General features: G+C 43.7%; 1 long non-coding RNA gene across 1 annotated transcript; it reads right to left on the minus strand.

Moving 5' to 3' along the window:
- Window positions 1-6,548: 6,548 nt before the first annotated feature.
- LOC140218799 (uncharacterized) lies at window positions 6,549-14,239 on the minus strand. Its single transcript, XR_011894985.1, has 3 exons — window positions 14,168-14,239; window positions 12,580-12,737; window positions 6,549-6,897 (listed from the first exon to the last, which is right to left on the minus strand). It is a non-coding gene; the product is annotated as an uncharacterized lncRNA (long non-coding RNA).
- Window positions 14,240-15,581: the final 1,342 nt, after the last annotated feature.

Here is a 15,581-nt window from a genome sequence, read left to right on the forward strand (position 1 = left end):
CAGCTTTGTAGAGCTCTTGACAGCACAAAATGAATATATGGCTCAAGCAATCACGCTTTGAGCTAGGTGGTTATGTATACCATTATTGCAGTACCTCTTGTATAGTTCCATTTGCAACCGTCATCGTACATGGCAATGTAGTATTAAAGTTGTATGAGGACTCAAATAATCGCGCAAAGCCCAGGACCAATTTCTAATGCCGCTTACTATCACTGTAAGTGTTGTTTATTTGAGTTTAATATATTTGCCCTTAAAGCCATCTTTGAATACATTGTCAATAATAAAGCTACAACTTCTCAACTTAACATTACCCTCTGTAGTATTTCAGTAAAAATTGTCATACTAATTTTGAACGTTAGTGAAAACATTCTGCGTTTTTGCAATGGTTGCTGAACCTATCCCCAAAAGAACACATCGAAATTAACACATAATTTGCCATCGCAGCTCATCAAAAGAATTAGTAAGGTAAGCCGCAAATATTCTAATAAGAAGAATAAGCTTTTATGCAACTGCACAATCGCGCGCTCTCCTTCCTAAGAGGCCACATATACACGTTGCGGCATCTTCCATACGAGTCTTTGCTTGCAGTAAAACGCCCGAAGTAATTGCAAAATGATTGCTCATAATTTCCACTGTGCGTCAGGTAAATGCGATCACGTCTTTCGCGTGCGAAAGCTGATAATTGTTTATTTCTGTCTCTCCTGTGCCTTCATGATTGTTGAGTGGACAGAATACACCTTATTTTCTTTTGTTCACACCGGAAATAAACTGTGATTCCAAAACACTGGAACAAACTACGGTTGTACATTCATTTGCTTTCTTTGTGGTCCATTGAAAAACTTATGGAACTTTATTCAGAGATTCTCACCTTGCCCGGGCCCACATTTTAGAATCTGATGAGAACTTTCCGTAATACTTATGATGCGATGAGATAACTTATTGTTAAAGTTACTTTTGATGTTAGCCTAAATGTTGATTTATCAGTCTTACATCGCAGCCACTTTTCAATAACAGTTGACCAACAAGTTTCCACGTAAATCCACCGCAGCGCCCTAGTTCTAATTCAGTGTGAAATGAATCGCCTAATCTTTAGAGCTAGCCCCGAGGGCATCCCGCCTTTCTAATGGTTTGGAACTAGACGGCCGGTTATGTACAACCGGCTCAAAAAACTGCACGCCAGTGTGACCAATCTAAAAAAACAAAGAAACAAGAAAGAGGCCCGAGCACTGCTGAAATTGACTGCCAACTGCCTGGGGCTGGCGGAATTTGTAGACGCGGCCCAGTACGGGCGCAGCGACCGGTACGCGGCCGTCTCGATACGCGGGGATAGTACGATCATTAGCGCAGCATCGGTCAGGGAGGTAACGACTGAAGTGGCCTAACAGGTGACAATAGCCATGGGAATGAGGGACCCCGAACTGCCTTACGCGTACACAGATTCGCGATCGGCGGCCAGAGCATTCGCCTCGGGCCCGATATCGCAGGAAGCGGCGGCCGTCCTCGGCAGTGAGGGAGCCGCGGTTCATCACATCTTCAAATGGTTTCCAGCCCACATGGAGGCCCACGTGCACCCCGACTTTCCCAAAGCCAACGAGCTGGCGCACGGACGCGCGCAAGGACTCACGCACCGCGGCGATCGTGGCGAGCGAAGTGGCGGGGAGGGAGGGGAGCACCGAGACCCGCTGCTCACCTTCAACGAAATAACAACGCACTATCAGCTGTCGAGGAGGGCCTTCCCGCTCCCTCACGCTAAACTTTCTAGACCACAGTCATCGATATTCAGAATGCTTCAGACAGGGTCGTTCCCCTCGAGAGGCAGACTGAGCCGTTATTCACCAGAAGTAGAGCCGCAATGTCCGGATTGCGGCGAATCGTACTGCTCGCTAGCGCACATGCTTTGGCAATGCTCCGCGTTAAGCGGCACCGTGTTCAGCAAAGAAGAAGACTGAGTGGACGCCCTGCAAAGCGACGACTCCCAGACCCAGCTCCGGGCCGTCCAGAGTGCTCACGAAAAGGAGGAGGCTGACGGGCTTCTCGTCCCAACGTGGGTGCGGCCCGCGACCCCTGCCGACCACTAAACCAAGAGTGGGTGGGGAGGGGTTCCTCAGCACTCAATAAAGTTATTTCCTCCTCCTCGGATTTTAGTCGCCAGAACCCCGCCGTAGTTCGGTAGAACAGATTATTTTTTTCCACTTGCATTTCCTCACGTATAATTTCTGCTATGCGATGAATTTCGTACAAAAGCCACACTGTAGAAACAAAGAGAGTTTCGGGAGCTCTCTTTGAGGGGTATGTGCTTGTCCCACAATGAACTTCCTTTTACAGAGCAGACCCACCCCCTTTGAGAGAGAGGGCAGAATAGCTGCCCCCGACAGTATTTTGTTACTCCACTGCAAGAAAATGCTAGCATTTTTCACAGAGTGCTAACACTCACTCCCCACAAGAGTAATAGTACTCCCCCCAAGTGTTTGTACTCCCGCAGAACGAGTGCGTCTACACCTCGAAATCGAGTACTTCTACTCCTCCAAACCGAGTGTTTCTACTCCCCCAAAGAGAGTGCTAGTAGTCTTCCCAATAGTCTGAAAGCGCTCACGATACAGAGCCACGATAACGTTAGAAGACAAATTATTTAAGGGCTAAAAGAAAAATATAAATGAAAAGTGCCCCGGCACGCGCCACTAAGTATAACGGGAGTCAAAATGCTTACATGTGGGAAATATTTGGGTCCTTCACAAGTAGCTCCTGCACTTATGCTAGAATTGGATGTAATCTGTAGTCGCCGAGTTACTCAAATGAAACAGTTTTTTCTCTTAAAAGGTCGAAATGTTTATTGATCAGTCACAAGACAAACGAACATTATTGTTAAGGTGAAGAGAAGGAAACATGCATATATGCATATATATAAAATGAGACTACCATAATGTCCATCAAGTTTACAACACATCTTGTAATAAAACACAATTATATTCTCTAAAGTTTCATCAGAACTCCAGCGTAGAAATATCTTTTATTTCCAATTGGCTGCATCTTTTCAAAAATAAAGTATACAATGCAAAGTTAAACATAGAACAAACGTGCGAACAAATATGCGCCACATTATTAGCCAGCAAAGGTATTTCGAGCACAATATGCGTTCACTTATATGGGAGAGGTTACAAGATGAGCTGCCATGCATGAGGCTGGTAACGTAAATAGACTGTACAAGAAACTTTTTTCCGTGCCATATTCTATGACAGCAGCTCATTTATTAACGCCCTTTGCAACGTGTGGATTTTCCTGACTGAAAGTACAGTGCGTTGAGAAATATTTAACGTAAAGTTATTCATGTATAGGCTGCACTCCATTGTTTTAAGCATGTAGCTTGTCCTGGTTCTGCATCAAGATGCCGTCCGGCCTCAAAGCGGTACAGAGGCGTATCATATTTCCTATTCAGTTGGCGTCATCACGAAAGTGGTTTGCTCACTCTGTTTTTGTGATTATTCTTTTATTTAATAATACTGTTAGCCCCTGAAAGGCCATTGCAGGAGTGGAAGATACAAGCACATACAAGGATAAAGTATGACAATAAAAAGCAAGTAAATGAACAACTGAAGACGTCTCAGCAGGGATGCGAATCAGTTTAGATTCTATGTTCCTTACAAATTCCCCCAAAATAAGAAACATAAATGAACAGATACACATTTGGCAAAGTTATGATATACATATTAGTTAGCGGCAAGTTAGCGGTACACGTTGTAAAAATTCTTCAACGCACTAGGCTGACATGACAGAGTCAGGGAGCGCATTCCATTCGGTAATACCTCTCGGGATAAAGCTGTACTTAAAACAATCATTTCTGACTTGAGGGGGTGTGATGTACTGGCTATGACGATGTCAGGATATTTCATTTGTCGAGATATTGAAGAACTTGTTCTCATCGACAAGCAAGTGACCATTAATGATAAGGTAAATATGTTTCAGTCGCTCATACCTGGTACGCAAATCTAGCGGAGGTAAGTCGGCAAGCTTAAAAAGTTCAGTGGTGGATTGTCAGTAGCGATACTTGGTAAAATGAACCTTGATGCTAACCTCTGGATCCTACCAATTTTTTGTTGGTTGAATTTAGTGTAGGGATCCCATACAGTTTTAGCATCCTCCATGATAGGACGTATTAAAGATTTAGAGGCTAAAAGTTTTACCTCAGGTGTCGACGCACTTATATTCCGCTTTAGGTTCCAGAGCGCTTTGCTAGCCTTACTACATACAGCATCAATGTGTTGATTCCATCTGAGGTCAGAAGTGAACGTTATTACTAGATACTTACGTTTATCGACTCTGCTAATAGTTACACTACTTATATTGTAAGGATAAGGCAATATTTTTTTCTTTCTCGTTATGGACATAACAGATTTAGCTGCGCTTAGTTCCATCTGCCAGTCGTCACACCATTTTTTATTTTTTTGCAGACTAGACTGTAAATTGGCCTGATCATTACTATCTCCAATTTCTCTAGAAGAAAGGTAAGATGAAAACCACTGAGTGATTGCGAGGCTTTGAAATACGGAATTAAGTTTTGCGATTAACTTCGGATTTGATACTTTGTCGAATGCTTTGGCAAAGTCGAGGAAGATTATGTCTGTTTGACCACGGGAGTTTAAAGTTTCAGAGAGGTCATGCACAATTTCAATGAGTTAGGTGGTTGTTGAGAGCTTTTTTCGGAAACCATGCTGCCCAGAAAAAAACAAGTTGTATTTGTTCAAGTAAGAAACTAATTGTTTGTAAATAATGTGCTCGAGGAGCTTAGAACACGCGCTTGTAATAGAAATTGGTCTATGATTTGTCACTTCCACAGTACTGCCACTTTTGTGTGTAGGTATCATCTTTGCGTGTTTCCATGCTACCGGGAAGCAACCACTATCAACAGAGGACTGAAAAATGTTAGGTATTTAGAGTTCCATTCTGCAAATCTACGTTAAATCTCGTTTGGAATGCCGTCAGGACCAGGGCTCTTCTTAACATCAATATACAGCAAGATATTTAAAAATCCTTATTCATTGATTTCAATATTTGCAATAGGTGGTCTAGCAGCTGTGTTGGCTACATGATGTGTATGACCATTATCTATAGGAAAAATGGATGCAAAGCACTTAAAGTGCAACGGATTGATCCGTTGCACTTTCTTACAAATAAATGAATAAAATTTTCGATATGATCTAGTGTGTTCAAAATGAATATAAAACTGCAGGGAGCATGGGCATTAAAATCTTAGGCATCGAATTTATATGGTATCTTTTCATTCCACATTACGGCGAGAACAGTTTCTCAGGAGCAGCTTTGATAATTGTATGAGCAATTATTGTTACTAGTTGAAGCTGCAATCTAGCTGAAGTATAGCGTGGCTTCAGACATGAACTAAAAATCAGGTGTAATGAATATAATCCATCAAAGGCGACATAAGCATAAGAGCAGACAGGGCAGTGCACGAAAAAGACAAACAAGTGGCAAACCATAAATTGGGAAAGGCTCCATCCTGCTTCATATATCCCTTTCATGCCACAGCATCTTGCATGTGGCTATGTATATACTTGCGCAATGAAGCTACCACCTGAAACCAAAACTCTTTTTTTAATGCGGGACAAATGCGAGAACACCCGTGTACTTAGATTTAGGTGCACGTTAAAGAACCCCAGTTGGTCGAAATGTCCGGAGTCCTCCACTACGGCGTGCTTCATAATGAGAAAGTGGTTTTGGCAGGTAAAACCCTATAATTTAATAAAGTTTTAAAGCTTTATTTCCTACTGAAGTGGTTAAGGTACACTAAAGAAAGAAAGATTATCGCACTTCACAGAATTGTGTCTTCGCCTCGAAACAAGTATACATGTGTCTGGCAGGACTAATACAGTGCATCACTGTGGACTCTATCACAAGTACAGAAATTTGGTATGTGCCAAAATGCATAAATTTTATTTTGCCTCATAAAAATTATATCTGCAGAAGGCATCAAACTAAGGGGCTTGGTTAAAACTGTGGGTTCACATCTGTCAATTCATGAACAAATGTTCCAGGGACATGCTCTCACTTCTTTGAATTCAACACAGCCCTGCCTCCACTAGCATACTTTGTTGGCAAGTAGATTAAGTCATCCTAATCAAAATCTCAAATACCTGCAAGAAGCACATATAAGACTATTTCACAAAAGGAGAAACGACAAGTTTACACGTCCGAAATTAATTTTTCAATTGCAAGTGACTCAGTGGCTTCTAATTAAGACATAGAGTGCGCATTTATAAGTACACATTTGTTAAAGGCCTTGCTCCTTGTTCTCACGTCGGCAGCCGCGAGAGGTTCTAATGAACTGGTTCCTTGAGCAGGTACCTAAAAGGCAATGACTTCTTAAACCTGGCTTACTCTGGCCCCAATGATCCCTCTTTCTGAAACCAAAGAGGAAGCCATACCTCTAAAATTAGGTGCAAAAATAGATGAAAGGGAAGACATCTGTCAATCAATCTGTCAAAGGGAAGGCATCTGTGGCCGCCAGATACTCAATGAACATTGAGTATTTGTATAATTCATGTCAGCATTTAATATACCGAATGACAGTGGGTTATATTTGCAGCCTTGCAGTTACGTGCTGTGCAATTATGTCAGCAGGCAACCAAGCATGAACTGTTGAGAATCTGAGAGCGCGTGAGAATTTTCATCTTGGTGTGGCATACTGTGTCTTCCAATTTTTGGTGACATTTAGTCAAGTGGTACACCCAATATACCCCAATACTGGTTTTCTCGTCCAAATTGCATAGCAAGGTATCTTGATGCTTGGGAGCGCAGTCATCTGCACCATGTGGAGTCGTGCTGGATCGGCTCTTTGATATCTTTGTGTCCTTGCAGCTGCCTTCTTGCGTTATATAAAGCGGGTGCCTGAAAAATATCGTGTGCAGAAGGCAACACGAGGACATAGTGTAAAACCACATGAAGACAGTTAAAAAATAAGGTCATTGCAGCAAAAGAAAATCTTAGCTTTTAGTCTTCCTACTGAAATGCATGCGAAACATCTAATTGACTGCAGTAGTCAACTGCTAAACTAACTTCTATTTTTAGACTTAAAGAAAGAATAACCGACAGTTCATTACCATTTAGCACCAACGTTACAATACTTCTAGTAATAAATGGAATATTGGTGACAGTCAGAAGTCATAAGTCTGTCATTATTCCGTTGTGTCACAAACAGTACTTGTGAGACATCCTACGAACGTGCCCAGTGTGCCCCCCGCAGAATCCCTCGTTGTGGCACTGCTCAAACCGTAATTTAAGGATATCTGCAAACAAGATGATGAGTAGGGACGAAAATATGGTCCTCCAGTTCAATGAATATTACTAGGGTGCGCCTATAAGAATGGGCAATAAGGCTTGTTATGGCAAGCTTTCCCACATTTCAAGACTAAGAAGAAACAGTTCGTTGCGGCCTACATCTTAGTTTACCGAAAGGCGTGAGCTTATTTTAATTTATGAGGTGCGCAAGAAAGTTCATTTTTGACAGAGTCGACTGTTGCTGCAGTTTGAACTCTAGCATTTTCGATTCTAGAAGGCATGTAAAAGTAGCAGCTAGACCACAGTTATTGGTTTATTAGACCGACTCTTTGTTTTGTCTGAGACAGACGACTGGTAATAGAGAATTAATAGAACGTTTTATTTAGATACTTTATTTCTCCACGAATCATATTAAAGCAAGAAGCACATATTGATCTGCCATGCAATAGCAAAATGCACAGATTGAGGTTGTAGCCCCCAGAAAAAGGGTCATTACTCTGTTCATATGGCATAACTAGGAAGCACAAACTCATATTAGCAAACGCACAGGCATGTCCAAAAGAGTAAGTGTATGCAAAAAACCCCTGCAACTGTGATTTCACACGGTAGCCGTTATATTAGATACCGATGCCTAACTAGCCGCTTGACAATTCATCGAGTTCGTACACATCAGCACCCTCACACATTGGCAAAGTGCTCTAAACCGCAACAGGAGACATAGAATCAGACATATAATCACACCATTTCAATACATGAGCAAACAGTTCAGTCCTATTCAGTCTTAAATATCAATTCCTCATGCGTTTTCAACGAGAAGGGGGTTAACCGAGGGGCCCGATTTTTATTAGTCATATCATAAGAAGCCAACAAACACAGACACCGAGGACAACATAGGGGAAATTACTTGTGCATAATAAATGAAATAAAGTAACGGCAAATTAACGGAAGTTAAAGTGGATGGAGAAACAACTTGCCGGAGGTGGGGAACGATCTCACAACCGTCGCATTTCGCGTGCTCTACCAATTGAGCTGCCGCGGCGCCTTTTCCCTGTACACTTTCTTGGGTATTTATGCTATCCTAGTAGAACCCTGGGAGTGTTAGCCAGCGCCACCACTAACAGACCTTGGCGGCGGACGTGGAACATCCTTTCTGCCACAGGCGTCACGACATCGTGACTAATGACGCCTCGGCAGAAAGGATGTTCCCCGTCCGCAGCCAAGGTCTGTGTGAGGTGGTGCTAGCTAATACTCCCAGGGTTCTACTAGGACAACATAAATACACAAGAAAGTGTACAGGGAAACGGCGTCGCAGTAGCTCAATTGGTAGAGCATCGCACGCGAAATGCGAAGGTCGTGGAATCGTTCCTCACCTGCGGCAAGTTGTTTTTTCATCCGTGTCATTTCCATGAATTTATCGTTTGGTTATTTAATATATTAAGCACAAGTAATTTCCCCTATGTTGTCCTCGGTATCACTGTTTGTTGGCTTCTCATGCGTTTTCAGTAAGTTCAAGATAACGCAACGAACTGATATCACGCAGTATACAGCTGAATGCCTGAGGCAAAGTTTCTAAGTAGCACTGGCACTGCACGTAACTTGAGTGGTCGTAGATTACCCATGCACGGAAGAGACCATCAAGCGCGCGGCTTATTATAACGACAGCATGCCGCCAGCGAAATGACGCCTTCTGTTATGTGACTACTTTTTCTAACAGCGTTCCGTCCACAGTAGACTGCAAACTGAATAAATTCAAACACAGAAAACGCACACTGAGCACGCTCCGCATAGCTCCGAATCAGGGGCTGGTAAACAAACCTTTTCATGCCTTTCCTCACCTCAGGTCTTATCGAACATACCATGGTTCAGAAAGCGTTTGCGATTCTGAAAGCTCTTAGCATAGAGAAAGAAATTCAAAATGTGGGGACACTCGGTGAAAACTGGCAACAGGAAACACGTGACGCCTAGTGTTAATCCCACCCGTTAGTTGACACAAGCATCGCAAAAAAGAATATAAAATACATAAACATATAATATAAACACAACGTTTTATTTTTTTATCCTTTCGCACTAGAAGTAAAATTTGTTTGCGTACAAATCAAATGATACTTTGCGACTTCTTTTTTCTTGCGTTACCTAGCAACAAGCTAACGGCACGCCAGGTACGACATAGGCATGCGTCATGCGCCAGACAAGCCACCGAAGCCAGCGAGGCCGGTTGCGTATGTGAAGGTCGCCTGTTTGGCGACCTGCCTCTTTCGGACGTAGCTTGTTTGTTGGGCTCCCCTCGTATTCTTGTGTTCCTTCTGCACTTTGACATGGCACCACTGCACTATCGAACTACGGCAAGGTGAGAAATTTTGTTTGAGTCTGCTATGAACTTCAAGCAATTTTGCCTTTTACGGCACGGAACCGAGACTTGTGACGCAGTTATCGAAACACAGCTAGGCCGTCCAGACGTAGTGAATTTGAGTTATTGACTCGTACTGGGAGATGTTTGCGACGTTTTCTATAAACCCGAAAATTATTAGAACTTATTTCGGCAGTTTCTGGCTACGCTCGCCGCACCCGGCTTTTTGACGTAGTTAGCGTAAAGCACCTCGGCCGTGTGACGCACTTTCGCGTGTACTGAATCTTACCCAGAAAACTTTTGGCGCATTCTCTGGCCCACAACATTATTGCAACTAATTGTGTTACTTTTTGGGGTACTTTTCAAGCACAGTGGCCGCGCCCGGCGTTCTGACGCAGTTTCACGTGTGCTGAATGTTATTGTGACAAGTTCGTGACGCACTCTCTTACCCCTATCATTATTGTAATTAATTTCGTTACTTTTGGGGATACATTTCAGGCACGTTCTCCGCGCCTGGCATTGTGGCGCACTTAGCAAAAAAAAGTTACCCGGCCGCGGTGACAAATTGGCGTTCACTGAATCTTAGTTGGACAAGGTTGTGGAGCTTTTTTATGGCCACGCCACAAACATATATTTCTTTCGGTACTCACGCTTGTCAAAAACGCGACGAGCGATTGCAGAGAGTAATAGCATGAGACTGTTGCTTGCGCATGCAGAACGTGCAAAAGGTAGCGCCGAGGAGCTAAAAAAAACGTGAACTCAAAAATCTGTCTTTTGAACGACTGGAAACTGGCTTTGCACCCAGGCAATTGTCTTAAGTGCAAGTAGAAGGTATTCTGCGAGTGTCTAGCATGGCCTGGCTGAGAGCCTGTGTTGTGGCCACCTCTATGTACGTAGCGTACTATCGCGTCCGCTGAGGCCGAATTGTTTTGGAAACGCGCAGTCGCCCGTGAATTTGTGCTCTTAAAGTGCAGGAAATAATACCCGTGAATGGGGGAATGCTTGGAAATCAGATGTTTTCTTCATGTTTATATTACGGCTTGGCATGTGTCAGGTATTATCGAGGTTATGTATGTAACAGCGAATTGATTTTGTTTGTAATAAAACCCATTCACCACTTTTGTACGTTTACCCTCTACACGTAATATCTATATAAGGTCTAATTATAAAATGATACGTGGTTGTAATTTACGATTCTCAGCTGATGCCGTCCGTTGGAGCTTCGTACGGGAACTACTACGTGGTGCCATAACGTGAGAAGAACGCACAAGAAGGCCGGAACGAGAATTTATACAGAGCGAAATAAACATTTCCTCAATTCACAAGCTGTGTTGCGTTTACTATATGAAATTGCACGTGGTAGAGATTCAATGAAAACTTGTAAAGATTGTTCGCAATCATTTTAAATAAATAAACGTTTCCACCCTAAATCACGCGCAATTAAACACCAGAAGCAAAAAAAAAAAAAAAAAGAAAGCGCCAAGTAGCGCAGCCTGCGTAGCGTGTGCTAGATAGCGTTCAAAACGTGCGCGCCCGGAAGCGAAATGAGTTAATGCCACCCGCTCGGTGCGCTACCGTCAATTCGGCCACTGGGCTCTATTGGAATGTATTTCTCCATGCTCTTACGGATGGCGGCACCCAATAAAATCACACGCGGTTATCGCGACGAATGCCTTATTCGATTAAGATGGGCAGACGGAGCGTGCTTGCCTAGTCCGTTGTCAATCGCGTCGGCTAAACGTTGCGAAGACTTCCTGGTGATAGCATGTCATATACGCAGAATATGCACGTAAGTTAGAATTCACTTACCGTGGATGATGTGTTATAACAAATGAATGACGAACGACTGTCCTGTTATCGCGGCGACGCGAGCTGGCTGACACACGGTCTCCCTTGTATGGCCTTCGTCCCTGCTCGCTGGATGAATCACCTTTCTCCGGTGCTGTGCTGTTCCGCGAAGTTGTGCGCGCGTGCGGTGAAGCAACTCCGAGTGAGAAAGTAGGGCGCTGGCTCCGCTTTCCTTTGCACTGTGGCTGCCTGTTCTCTCAGCAGCAAAACGGTGTACTGTTTCCTCAGCGTGCGTGAGTGATACATCGCCATGTTCGGGGCCAGCCTTCTACAGTTGAAGCAGGAGCTTCAACTGTAGGAGGCTGGCTGGAGGAGGGAGCTTACGGATCCTTTTGTTCTCTACTGCCAAAAGAGTTGAACGGGCATTCTACTCTCTCTCAGAGTGGCAGAGTGAAAACATTTCCCTCTCTTCTTGCTGGCGGAGTGATCAATGCATTTCGCTCCACTTTTGCGAGAAGAAACCAATGATTTGACGTGCAAATCGGACCGTTTACTCTTGCGATACTCTCCCTAGTCTTTAGAGTGCAGCGGCGAAACCTGGCACCGAGCTCGGAGAACAACTCCGGCGGGACTTTGAGACAGGCCATAATGTTTTACACTCAAGTTAGTGAGCGTTGCCTTTGGTGCGTGATATGACACAATGTTGCATGATTATTTCAGCTACAATCGAATTCCCACAAGGAAATAAAATTAAGTCCACACAAAGCGTAATGCTTTCGAAACGCTTCGTCGAGTTAGTGCTTGTCATGGCCTCATACAACTGTCGGTAAGGAAGTCGCCCTTTATCCCAGTTACGTCAGTGGTAGGCGATTATCAATGCATTTCTCTCTCACAGCATCAACAAGTTCCTGTGGACTAGCCAAGGTCACCGACAAGAATAATAAATTGCCTGATTTTACCGCTATTCGCTAAGATTTTGTTTAAACTCTTGGGCGGATGTAGCCGCAACATCCTGCCTGTGCGCATGTCGATAATTAGAGACGGTTTCGAATAAACGTGTACAATATTAGGCGCTAGTAAAAGGAGCTACATTCTAAGTCACAATATGTTTCATAGAGCTTAAGAACAAAATACTTTTTGGTGGATGCTTTCCTTACTTGGCCATATACATTGCGACGTCTGTCCCGGTGAGCGGTTGAATTGTAGAATTAGGTGCAGAAGCATCGATAAAGATCTTCGCTACAACCGCCATTGGGGCAAGCAGAGCAATCACGAATTGCATGCAGTCAGTCCACACCACTCCTCGAAGTCCTCCCTGGGGGAATAGAAACAGAGAGGTTATCCCTCGCGGAGACCGCTTGAGACATCCAAAGTGAGTCTCGCCACATTTCATTGTTTAACCACCATAACTTGGCAAAAACAGTTGCCGTTGGGCAACCTGTAGGACTTCATAACTAGAAAACAGAATCCCTCGCTATATAATTGTTATCCGTTTCTTTTTTGTGGCATCTTTCATGTAACGCGCTCTCAAGATTGCACTAATTTGATTTTTATTTGTACCAGTATACGAAATAAACACCCTGAAATAAATAAGCGATTGCACTTTGCAGTATGTAGGTAGGTAGGTTGGTAACTAGGTTGATGGAACTTAAATTGTCCATCCACCCAGATGAAATCTGCATTTGCATTTTGGGGTGCCAACACAAACGTTCGGGCCGGACAGCCCCGGGCGCATTCTCCGTCATTGATCGCCACTTATCGACGCTTTGCCTATCGTTATCAGAGGAAAATCTTCCTTCATGCTTTGCTCGGGAGTGAAGCGGAAATCAACACGTCTGACGCTGAATATTAGAGGCCATACAATTCGTCGTGCAACTATAGCGTTCGATTCCAGGGCATCGCCATCGACAGCAAGCTACGATGGCGACATGTACTTGAAAGTGTTGTGGCTGCATCATTACCCCGGCCTTGCGAAAACTACGCGCCTATACCGCACGTGACGATATGGTGCTGATGGACCGAAAGCCAGCACAACAACAATTACACTGTGGCATACTTCGAGAGAAGTTTACAAAGCAATTTCTGGCACTGATCAAAGTTCTAATGAGCAAGGAATTGAACGCGAAATTTAAGTGAATCCCATCCCACGTAGGAATTGAAGGAAATGAAAAAGCTGACGCTCTTGCACGCCTAGCGCCGACATGAGCCCCAAAAGTAAAAGCGCCGAAGATTTCTCAGAACCCTAAGGATGGAATCCGCGTTCACTTTAGGGTGATCCACCAGACTCCGCACCAAGTCTGTTTGACCCATGGACCTACTCACGAAGATGCAACGCTGTTGTGCCGCATCCGAACCGGCTCTGTGAACACCCCGGCTTAGTTATTCAAGACTGGACGATGGGCTTCCCGGCTCTGTGCCTTCCGTTGTGATATCGCCGACATCGAACATTTCATTTAGCTACGCCCGCAGTTCGACACAGAAAGAAAAGCGATGGTTGACAGCCTACAAAAAAAATACAATGTTCATTCGCACAGGACCTTTGAAGACGTCGTTTACCCTGGAAGACCGCGGCTTTCAGGAAGAGACGGCAACGACTGCTAATTGCGTTCATGCGAGACACGGGGCTCTTCGACAACTGGTGACCCACATGGTGACACTCACACGAGACTCAGGCGGAACAATTTCCAGCTAACTCCGCCTGCTGCCACACCACCATCACCATGTACCAAAGAAAAGGCGACTCACCAGGACTGTGTAAAGGGTCCCCGACAGTCCGATGAATATGTTGCACCAAAAAAGCGGCGTCTTGAAAACTGTAAAGTGGGAATCACAGACGCCAACATTTGGATGTTGGGCGTTGTGGACAGGCATGTGCTATTTTCATGTTATGACCTCCCTTTCTTTATTTTATATAAGATTGTCATTTTAGTTATATTTATTAACATGTATTTCTGGTAATTATTCTGCATAAACATTAGAATATTTCTTCACAGATTATTTTTTTTCATATAGGACGTTCACTGAAGCACTCGTCTTGCTATTCTTAGCCATCGCTATATATTGCAAAATGACCTCGATGCTTTCTCTTAGCCCCTTCCCAGTGGGCCATAAAAAAACTCACCAGCTAGAACGACAGTTTTTAGACACTTTAAAATGTCGCCATGTAATTTTCCCGTGAGCCATGCACTGTATAAAATGGCGAGTGCACTTGAACTATTGATAATCTTTACCAATTTTTGGCACACTGGGAAACCCGAACAAAATAACTTCGACAGGAAGTAGCGTCCAAACTAACCTCTAGTGCTCGTAGCTCTTGCCTAGTCGAAGAACGCAAAATTTGTGCTTTGGATGACTGAGCAACATGATTTTCAGATGGCAGCTGCAGCAAAGACTCAAATACATCTGTTAGGTTGCGTACGTTTCTGATCCGCCGTCTCCGCAGTTTTAACGATGTTTCAAATTGGTACATGCTCACGAGTGCGTGAAGAGTCGATGACTCTAGACCATTAGGAAGCTGACCTTTATAATTGCCTCATGGGTTGTTTTTATCCATCACCGTTCAGATACCGTTTATACATACAACTTGTTCCGTTTTCAGTCATACAAAAACACGCTGTCGATTTCAGATATACTTTCCGGGGAAGCTTTACTAGCAGCGTAATCTATAATTTTTAAACACTCCCTGTGCAAACATCATTATTCATTACTGCGCGGTATTGTGCAGCACGCGCCGTTACTGTAGCCCAGCTTGCGCACAGTAAATGCAATCGAATGCGAAAAAAATGGTAATTAGTCATCGGCATTCAGCCTATAAAATTAGTACAAGAGTGCATTTGCTTGCACTAATTATTCATAGGATACCTAGATCATGTGAACGAAGTCGGCAGAAGAATAAGATGTGGTTTATAGTCCATACGGGAAGCATTAACTAGTCTCCAGCGCCAAATATACCACGATCATAATTAGCAAAAACCAACTATGAATGCTTTCTACCGGTGTTAACATAGTGTACTGAACACTGACGGCTAACAAAAAGCGAAGGGGGGAGGGCGTTATTAAGGAAACGCTGCGATCTCTATGTGTATCCTCAAAGAAACTTGAAATGAAATTCATGACCACGCAACAAATGCAAGAACGAGAAATCATAGGCTTAACGAGA

The sequence above is a fragment of the Dermacentor andersoni genome, chromosome 6 (assembly GCF_023375885.2).
Source record: "Dermacentor andersoni chromosome 6, qqDerAnde1_hic_scaffold, whole genome shotgun sequence".
NCBI lineage: Eukaryota > Metazoa > Arthropoda > Arachnida > Ixodida > Ixodidae > Dermacentor > Dermacentor andersoni.